Genomic DNA, 9,994 nt, shown 5'->3' with positions numbered 1-9,994 from the left:
GAATTAGTTGTGTTGTTTTCTCGAGATCCTGAATTAATTATGGTGTTATCTCGGGATAACAAGGTGAATAAAAAAAGGATCATATGAAGGGCCTCTCTCGGCTTCCGTACCCATCACACACTTTGTTTTCTCGAGATCTCGAATTGGTTGTGTTGTTTTCTCGAGATCCTGAATTAATTATGTCGTTATCTCAGGATAACAAGGTGAATAAAAAAAAGGATTACATGAAGGGCCTCTATCGGCTTCCGTACCCATCACACACTTTGTTTTCTCGAGATCTCGAATTAGTTGTGTTGTTTTCTCGAGATCCTGAATTAATTATGGCGTTATCTCGGGAAAACAAGGTGAATAAAAAAAAGGATTACATGAAGGGCCTCTCTCGGCTTCCGTACCCATCACACACTTTGTTTTCTCGAGATCTCGAATTGGTTGTGTTGTTTTCTCGAGATCCTGAATTAATTATGTCGTTATCTCGGGATAACAAGGTGAATAAAAAAAAGGATTACATGAAGGGCCTCTATCGGCTTCCGTACCCATCACACACTTTGTTTTCTCGAGATCTCGAATTAGTTGTGTTGTTTTCTCGAGATCCTGAATTAATTATGCCGTTATCTTGGGATAACAAGGTGAATAAAAAAAGTATCATATGAAGGGCCTCTCTCGGCTTCCGTACCCATCACACACTTTGTTTTCTCGAGATCTCGAAATAACGGTTTTGTTTTCTCGAGATCTCGAATTAGTTGTGTTGTTTTCTCGAGATCCTGAATTAATTATGCCGTTATCTTGGGATAACAAGGTGAATAAAAAAAGTATCATATGAAGGGCCTCTCTCGGCTTCCGTACCCATCACACACTTTGTTTTCTCGAGGTCTCGAAATAACAGTTTTGTTTTCTCGAGATCTCGAATTAGTTGTGTTGTTTTCTTGAGATCCTGAATTAATTATGGCGTTATCTCAGGATAACAAGGTGAATAAAAAAAAGGATTACATGAAGGGCCTCTCTCGGCTTCCGTACCCATCACACACTTTGTTTTCTCGAGATCTCGAATTGGTTGTGTTGTTTTCTCGAGATCCTGAATTAATGATGTCGTTATCTCGGGATAACAAGGTGAATAAAAAAAATGATTACATGAAGGGCCTCTCTCGGCTTCCGTACCCATCACACACTTTGTTTTCTCGAGATCTCGAATTAGTTGTGTTGTTTTCTCGAGATCCTGAATTAATTATGCCGTTATCTTGGGATAACAAGGTGAATAAAAAAAAGGATCATATGAAGGGCCTCTCTCGGCTTCCGTACCCATCACACACTTTGTTTTCTCGAGATCTCAAAATAACGGTTTTGTTTTCTCGAGATCTCGAATTATTTGTGTTGTTTTCTCGAGATCCTGAATTAATTATGGTGTTATCTCGGGATAACAAGGTGAATAAAAAAAGGATCATATGAAGGGCCTCTCTCGGCTTCCGTACCCATCACACACTTTGTTTTCTCGAGATCTCGAATTGGTTGTGTTGTTTTCTCGAGATCCTGAATTAATTATGTCGTTATCTCGGGATAACAAGGTGAATAAAAAAAAAGAATTACCTGAAGGGCCTCTATCGGCTTCCGTACCCATCACATACTTTGTTTTCTCGAGATCTCGAATTAGTTGTGTTTTTTTCTCGAGATCCTGAATTAATTACGCCGTTATCTTGGGATAACAAGGTGAATAAAAAAAGTATCATATGAAGGGCCTCTCTTGGCTTCCGTACCCATCACACACTTTGTTTTCTCGAGATCTCGATATAACGGTTTTGTTTTCTCGAGATCTCGAATTAGTTGTGTTGTTTTCTCGAGATCCTGAATTAATTATGGCGTTATCTCGGGATAACAAGGTGAATAAAAAAAAGGATTACATGAAGGGCCTCTCTCGGCTTCCGTACCCATCACACACTTTGTTTTCTCGAGATCTCGAATTGGTTGTGTTGTTTTCTCGAGATCCTGAATTAATTATGTCGTTATCTCGGGATAACAAGGTGAATAAAAAAAAGGATTACATGAAGGGCCTCTATCGGCTTCCGTACCCATCACACACTTTGTTTTCTCGAGATCTCGAATTAGTTGTGTTGTTTTCTCGAGATCCTGAATTAATTATGCCGTTATCTTGGGATAACAAGGTGAATAAAAAAAGTATCATATGAAGGGCCTCTCTCGGCTTCCGTACCCATCACACACTTTGTTTTCTCGAGATCTCGAAATAACGGTTTTGTTTTCTCGAGATCTTGAATTAGTTGTGTTGTTTTCTCGAGATCCTGAATTAATTATGCCTTATCTTGGGATAACAAGGTGAATAAAAAAAGTATCATATGAAGGGCCTCTCTCGGCTTCCGTACCCATCACACACTTTGTTTTCTCGAGGTCTCGAAATAACGGTTTTGTTTTCTCGAGATCTCGAATTAGTTGTGTTGTTTTCTTGAGATCCTGAATTAATTATGGCGTTATCTCAGGATAACAAGGTGAATAAAAAAAAGGATTACATGAAGGGCCTCTCTCGGCTTCCGTACCCATCACACACTTTGTTTTCTCGAGATCTCGAATTAGTTGTGTTGTTTTCTCGAGATCCTGAATTAATTATGCCGTTATCTTGGGATAACAAGGTGAATAAAAAAAGTATCATATGAAGGGCCTCTCTCGGCTTCCGTACCCATCACACACTTTGTTTTCTCGAGATCTCGAATTAGTTGTGTTGTTTTCTCGAGATCCTGAATTAATTATGCCTTATCTTGGGATAACAAGGTGAATAAAAAAGTATCATATGAAGGGCCTCTCTCGGCTTCCGTACCCATCACACACTTTGTTTTCTCGAGGTCTCGAAATAACGGTTTTGTTTTCTCGAGATCTCGAATTAGTTGTGTTGTTTTCTTGAGATCCTGAATTAATTATGGCGTTATCTCGGGATAACAAGGTGAATAAAAAAAAGGATTACATGAAGGGCCTCTCTCGGCTTCCGTACCCATCACACACTTTGTTTTCTCGCGATCTCGAATTAGTTGTGTTGTTTTCTCGAGATCCTGAATTAATTATGCCGTTATCTTGGGATAACAAGGTGAATAAAAAAAGTATCATATGAAGGGCCTCTCTCTGCCTCCGTACCCATCACACACTTTGTTTTCTCGAGATCTCGAAATAACGGTTTTGTTTTCTCGAGATCTCGAATTAGTTTTGTTGTTTTCTCGAGATCCTGAATTAATTATGCCGTTATCTAGGGATAACAAGGTGAATTAAAAAAAGGATCATATGAAGGGCCTCTCTCGGCTTCCGTACCCATCACACACTTTGTTTTCTCGAGATCTTGAAATAACGGTTTTGTTTTCTCGAGATCTCGAATTAGTTGTGTTGTTTTCTCGAGATCCTGAATTAATTATGCCGTTATCTCGGGATAACAAGGTGAATAAAAAAAAGGATTATATGATGGGCCTCTCTCGGCTTCCGTACCCATCACACACTTTGTTTTCTCGAGATCTCGAAATAACGGTTTTGTTTTCTCGAGATCTCGAATTAGTTGTGTTGTTTTCTCGAGATCCTGAATTAATTATGCCGTTATCTTGGGATAACAAGGTGAATAAAAAAAAGGATCATATGAAGGGCCTCTCTCGGCTTCCGTACCCATCACACACTTTGTTTTCTCGAGATCTCAAAATAACGGTTTTGTTTTCTCGAGATCTCGAATTATTTGTGATGTTTTCTCGAGATCCTGAATTAATTATGGTGTTATCTCAGGATAACAAGGTGAATAAAAAAAGGATCATATGAAGGGCCTCTCTCGGCTTCCGTACCCATCACACACTTTGTTTTCTCGAGATCTCGAATTGGTTGTGTTGTTTTCTCGAGATCCTGAATTAATTATGTCGTTATCTCAGGATAACAAGGTGAATAAAAAAAAGGATTACATGAAGGGCCTCTATCGGCTTCCGTACCCATCACACACTTTGTTTTATCGAGATCTCGAATTAGTTGTGTTGTTTTCTCGAGATCCTGAATTAATTACGCCGTTATCTTGGGATAACAAGGTGAATAAAAAAAGTATCACATGAAGGGCCTCTCTCGGCTTCCGTACCCATCACACACTTTGTTTTCTCGAGATCTCGAAATAACGGTTTTGTTTTCTCGAGATCTCGAATTAGTTGTGTTGTTTTCTCGAGATCCTGAATTAATTATGGCGTTATCTCGGGATAACAAGGTGAATAAAAAAAAGGATTACATGAAGGGCCTCTCTCGGCTTCCGTACCCATCACACACTTTGTTTTCTCGAGATCTCGAATTGGTTGTGTTGTTTTCTCGAGATCCTGAATTAATTATGTCGTTATCTCGGGATAACAAGGTGAATAAAAAAAAGGATTACACGAAGTGCCTCTATCGGCTTCCGTACCCATCACACACTTTGTTTTCTCGAGATCTCGAATTAGTTGTGTTGTTTTCTCGAGATCCTGAATTAATTATGCCGTTATCTTGGGATAACAAGGTGAATAAAAAAAGTATCATATGAAGGGCCTCTCTCGGCTTCCGTACCCATCACACACTTTGTTTTCTCGAGATCTCGAAATAACGGTTTTGTTTTCTCGAGATCTCGAATTAGTTGTGTTGTTTTCTCGAGATCCTGAATTAATTATGCCGTTATCTTGGGATAACAAGGTGAATAAAAAAAGTATCATATGAAGGGCCTCTCTCGGCTTCCGTACCCATCACACACTTTGTTTTCTCGAGGTCTCGAAATAACGGTTTTGTTTTCTCGAGATCTCGAATTAGTTTTGTTGTTTTCTCGAGATCCTGAATTAATTATGGTGTTATCTCGGGATAACAAGGTGAATAAAAAAAAGGATTACATGAAGGGCCTCTCTCGGCTTCTGTACCCATCACACACTTTGTTTTCTCGAGATCTCGAATTGGTTGTGTTGTTTTCTCGAGATCCTGAATTAATTATGCCGTTATCTTGGGATAACAAGGTGAATTAAAAAAAGGATCATATGAAGGGCCTTTCTCGGCCTCCGTACCCATCACACACTTTGTTTTCTCGAGATCTCGGAATAACGGTTTTGTTTTCTTGAGATCTCGAATTGGTTGTGTTGTTTTCTCGAGATCCTGAATTAATTATGCCGTTATCTCGGGATAACAAGGTGAATAAAAAAAAGGATCATATGAAGGGCCTCTCTAGGCTTCCGTACCCATCACACACTTTGTTTTCTCGAGATCTCGAAATAACCGTTTTGCTTTCTCGAGATCTCGAATTAGTTGTGTTGTTTTCTCGAGATCCTGAATTAATTATGGCGTTATCTCGGGATAACAAGGTGAATAAAAAAAAGGATTACATGAAGGGCCTCTCTCGGCTTCTGTACCCATCACACACTTTGTTTTCTCGAGATCTCGAATTGGTTGTGTTGTTTTCTCGAGATCCTGAATTAATTATGTCGTTACCTCGGGATAACAAGGTGAATAAAAAAAAGGATTACCTGAAGGGCCTCTATCGGCTTCCGTACCCATCACACACTTTGTTTTCTCGAGATCTCGATTTAGTTGTGTTGTTTTCTCGAGATCCTGAATTTATTATGCCGTTATCTTGGGATAACAAGGTGAATAAAAAAAGTATCATATGAAGGGCCTCTCTCGGCTTCCGTACCCATCACACACTTTGTTTTCTCGAGATCTTAAAATAACGGTTTTGTTTTCTCGAAATCTCGAATTAGTTGTGTTGTTTTCTCGAGATCCTGAATTAATTATGGCGTTATCTCGGGATAACAAGGTGAATAAAAAAAAGGATTACATGAAGGGCCTCTCTCGGCTTCCGTACCCATCACACACTTTGTTTTCTCGAGATTTCGAATTGGTTGTGTTGTTTTCTCAAGATCCTGAATTAATTATGGCGTTATCTCGGGATAACAAGGTGAATAAAAAAAAGGATTACATGAAGGGCCTCTCTCGGCTTCCGTACCCATCACACACTTTGTTTTCTCGAGATCTCGAAATAACGGTTTTGTTTTCTCGAGATCTCGAATTGGTTGTGTTGTTTTCTCGAGATCCTGAATTAATTATGTCGTTATCTCGGGATAACAAGGTGAATAAAAAAAAGGATTGCATGACTGGCCTCTCTCGGCTTCCGTACCCATCACACACTTTGTTTTCTCGAGATCTCGAATTAGTTGTGTTGTTTTCTCGAGATCCTGAATTAATTATGGCGTTATCTCGGGATAACAAGGTGAATAAAAAAAAGGATTACATGAAGGGCCTCTCTCGGCATCCGTACCCATCACACACTTTGTTTTCTCGAGATCTCAAATTGGTTGTGTTGTTTTCTCGAGATCCTGAATTAATTATGGCATTATCTCGGGATAACAAGGTGAATAAAAAAAAGGATTACATGAAGAGCCTCTCTCGGCTTCCGTACCCATCACACACTTTGTTTTCTCGAGATCTCGAATTGGTTGTGTTGTTTTCTCAAGATCCTGAATTAATTATGTCGTTATCTCGGGATAACAAGGTGAATAAAAAAAAGGATTACATGAAGGGCCTCTCTCGGCTTCCGTACCCATCACACACTTTGTTTTCTCGAGATCTCGAAATAACGGTTTTGTTTTCTCGAGATCTCGAATTGGTTGTGTTGTTTTCTCGAGATCCTGAATTAATTATGTCGTTATCTCGGGATAACAAGGTGAATAAAAAAAAGGATTGCATGAAGGGCCTCTCTCGGCTTCCGTACCCATCACACCCTTTTTTTCTCGAGATCTTGAATTAGTTGTGTTGTTTTCTCGAGATCCTGAATTAATTATGGCGTTATCTCGGGATAACAAGGTGAATAAAAAAAAGGATTACATGAAGGGCCTCTCTCGGCTTCCGTACCCATCACACACTTTGTTTTCTCGAGATCTCGAATTAGTTGTGTTGTTTTCTCGAGATCCTGAATTAATTATGCCGTTATCTCGGGATAACAAGGTGAATAAAAAAAAGGATTACATGAAGGGCCTCTCTCGGCTTCCGTACCCATCACACACTTTGTTTTCTCGAGATCTCGAATTGGTTGTGTTGTTTTCTCAAGATCCTGAATTAATTATGGCGTTATCTCAGGATAACAAGGTGAATAAAAAAAAGGATTACATGAAGGGCCTCTCTCGGCTTCCGTACCCATCACACACTTTGTTTTCTCGAGATCTCGAAATAACGGTTTTGTTTTCTCGAGATCTCGAATTGGTTGTGTTGTTTTCTCGAGATCCTGAATTAATTATGTCGTTATCTCGGGATAACAAGGTGAATAAAAAAAAGGATTACATGAAGGGCCTCTCTCAGCTTCCATACCCATCACACACTTTGTTTTCTCGAGATCTCGAATTGGTTGTGTTGTTTTCTCAAGATCCTGAATTAATTATGGCGTTATCTCGGGATAACAAGGTGAATAAAAAAAAGGATTACATGAAGGGCCTCTCTCGGCTTCCGTACCCATCACACACTTTGTTTTCTCGAGATCTCGAAATAACGGTTTTGTTTTCTCGAGATCTCGAATTGGTTGTGTTGTTTTCTCGAGATCCTGAATTAATTATGTCGTTATCTCGGGATAACAAGGTGAATAAAAAAAAGGATTGCATGAAGGGCCTCTCTCGGCTTCCGTACCCATCACACACTTTGTTTTCTCGAGATCTCGAATTGGTTGTGTTGTTTTCTCGAGATCCTGAATTAATTATGGCGTTATCTCGGGATAACAAGGTGAATAAAAAAAAGGATTACATGAAGGGCCTCTCTCGGCTTCCGTACCCATCACACACTTTGTTTTCTCGAGATCTCGAATTAGTTGTGTTGTTTTCTCGAGATCCTGAATTAATTATGCCGTTATCTCGGGATAACAAGGTGAATAAAAAAAAGGATTACATGAAGGGCCTCTCTCGGCTTCCGTACCCATCACACACTTTGTTTTCTCGAGATCTCGAATTGGTTGTGTTGTTTTCTCAAGATCCTGAATTAATTATGGCGTTATCTCGGGATAACAAGGTGAATAAAAAAAAGGATTACATGAAGGGCCTCTCTCGGCTTCCGTACCCATCACACACTTTGTTTTCTCGAGATCTCGAAATAACGGTTTTGTTTTCTCGAGATCTCGAATTGGTTGTGTTGTTTTCTCGAGATCCTGAATTAATTATGTCGTTATCTCGGGATAACAAGGTGAATAAAAAAAAGGATTCCATGACGGGCCTCTCTCGGCTTCCGTACCCATCACACACTTTGTTTTCTCGAGATCTCGAATTAGTTGTGTTGTTTTCTCGAGATCCTGAATTAATTATGGCGTTATCTCGGGATAACAAGGTGAATAAAAAAAAGGATTACATGAAGGGCCTCTCTCGGCTTCCGTACCCATCACACACTTTGTTTTCTCGAGATCTCAAATTGGTTGTGTTGTTTTCTCGAGATCCTGAATTTATTATGGCGTTATCTCGGGATAACAAGGTGAATAAAAAAAAGGATTACATGAAGAGCCTCTCTCGGCTTCCGTACCCATCACACACTTTGTTTTCTCGAGATCTCGAATTGGTTGTGTTGTTTTCTCGAGATCCTGAATTTATTATGGCGTTATCTCGGGATAACAAGGTGAATAAAAAAAAGGATTACATGAAGAGCCTCTCTCGGCTTCCGTACCCATCACACACTTTGTTTTCTCGAGATCTCGAATTAGTTGTGTTGTTTTCTCGAGATCCTGAATTAATTATGGCGTTATCTCGGGATAACAAGGTGAATAAAAAAAAGGATTACATGAAGGGCCTCTCTCGGCTTCCGTACCCATCACACACTTTGTTTTCTCGAGATCTCAAATTGGTTGTGTTGTTTTCTCGAGATCCTGAATTAATTATGGCATTATCTCGGGATAACAAGGTGAATAAAAAAAAGGATTACATGAAGAGCCTCTCTCGGCTTCCGTACCCATCACACACTTTGTTTTCTCGAGATCTCGAATTGGTTGTGTTGTTTTCTCAAGATCCTGAATTAATTATGGCGTTATCTCGGGATAACAAGGTGAATAAAAAAAAGGATTACATGAAGGGCCTCTCTCGGCTTCCGTACCCATCACACACTTTGTTTTCTTGAGATCTCGAAATAACGGTTTTGTTTTCTCGAGATCTCGAATTGGTTGTGTTGTTTTCTCGAGATCCTGAATTAATTATGTCGTTATCTCGGGATAACAAGGTGAATAAAAAAAAGGATTGCATGAAGGGCCTCTCTCGGCTTCCGTACCCATCACACACTTTGTTTTCTCGAGATCTCGAATTAGTTGTGTTGTTTTCTCGAGATCCTGAATTAATTATGGCGTTATCTCGGGATAACAAGGTGAATAAAAAAAAGGATTACATGAAGGGCCTCTCTCGGCTTCCGTACCCATCACACACTTTGTTTTCTCGAGATCTCGAATTAGTTGTGTTGTTTTCTCGAGATCCTGAATTAATTATGCCGTTATCTCGGGATAACAAGGTGAATAAAAAAAAGGATTACATGAAGGGCCTCTCTCGGCTTCCGTACCCATCACACACTTTGTTTTCTCGAGATCTCGAATTGGTTGTGTTGTTTTCTCAAGATCCTGAATTAATTATGGCGTTATCTCGGGATAACAAGGTGAATAAAAAAAAGGATTACATGAAGGGCCTCTCTCGGCTTCCGTACCCATCACACACTTTGTTTTCTCGAGATCTCGAAATAACGGTTTTGTTTTCTCGAGATCTCGAATTGGTTGTGTTGTTTTCTCGAGATCCTGAATTAATTATGTCGTTATCTCGGGATAACAAGGTGAATAAAAAAAAGGATTGCATGACGGGCCTCTCTCGGCTTCCGTACCCATCACACACTTTGTTTTCTCGAGATCTCGAATTAGTTGTGTTGTTTTCTCGAGATCCTGAATTAATTATGGCGTTATCTCGGGATAACAAGGTGAATAAAAAAAAGGATTACATGAAGGGCCTCTCTCGGCTTCCGTACCCATCACACACTTTGT

Source organism: Neoarius graeffei, chromosome 15, assembly GCF_027579695.1.
Source record: "Neoarius graeffei isolate fNeoGra1 chromosome 15, fNeoGra1.pri, whole genome shotgun sequence".
NCBI classification, from domain to species: domain Eukaryota; kingdom Metazoa; phylum Chordata; class Actinopteri; order Siluriformes; family Ariidae; genus Neoarius; species Neoarius graeffei.
The sequence above is the reverse complement of the archived record's forward strand: the minus strand, read 5'-3'. Positions refer to the sequence as shown.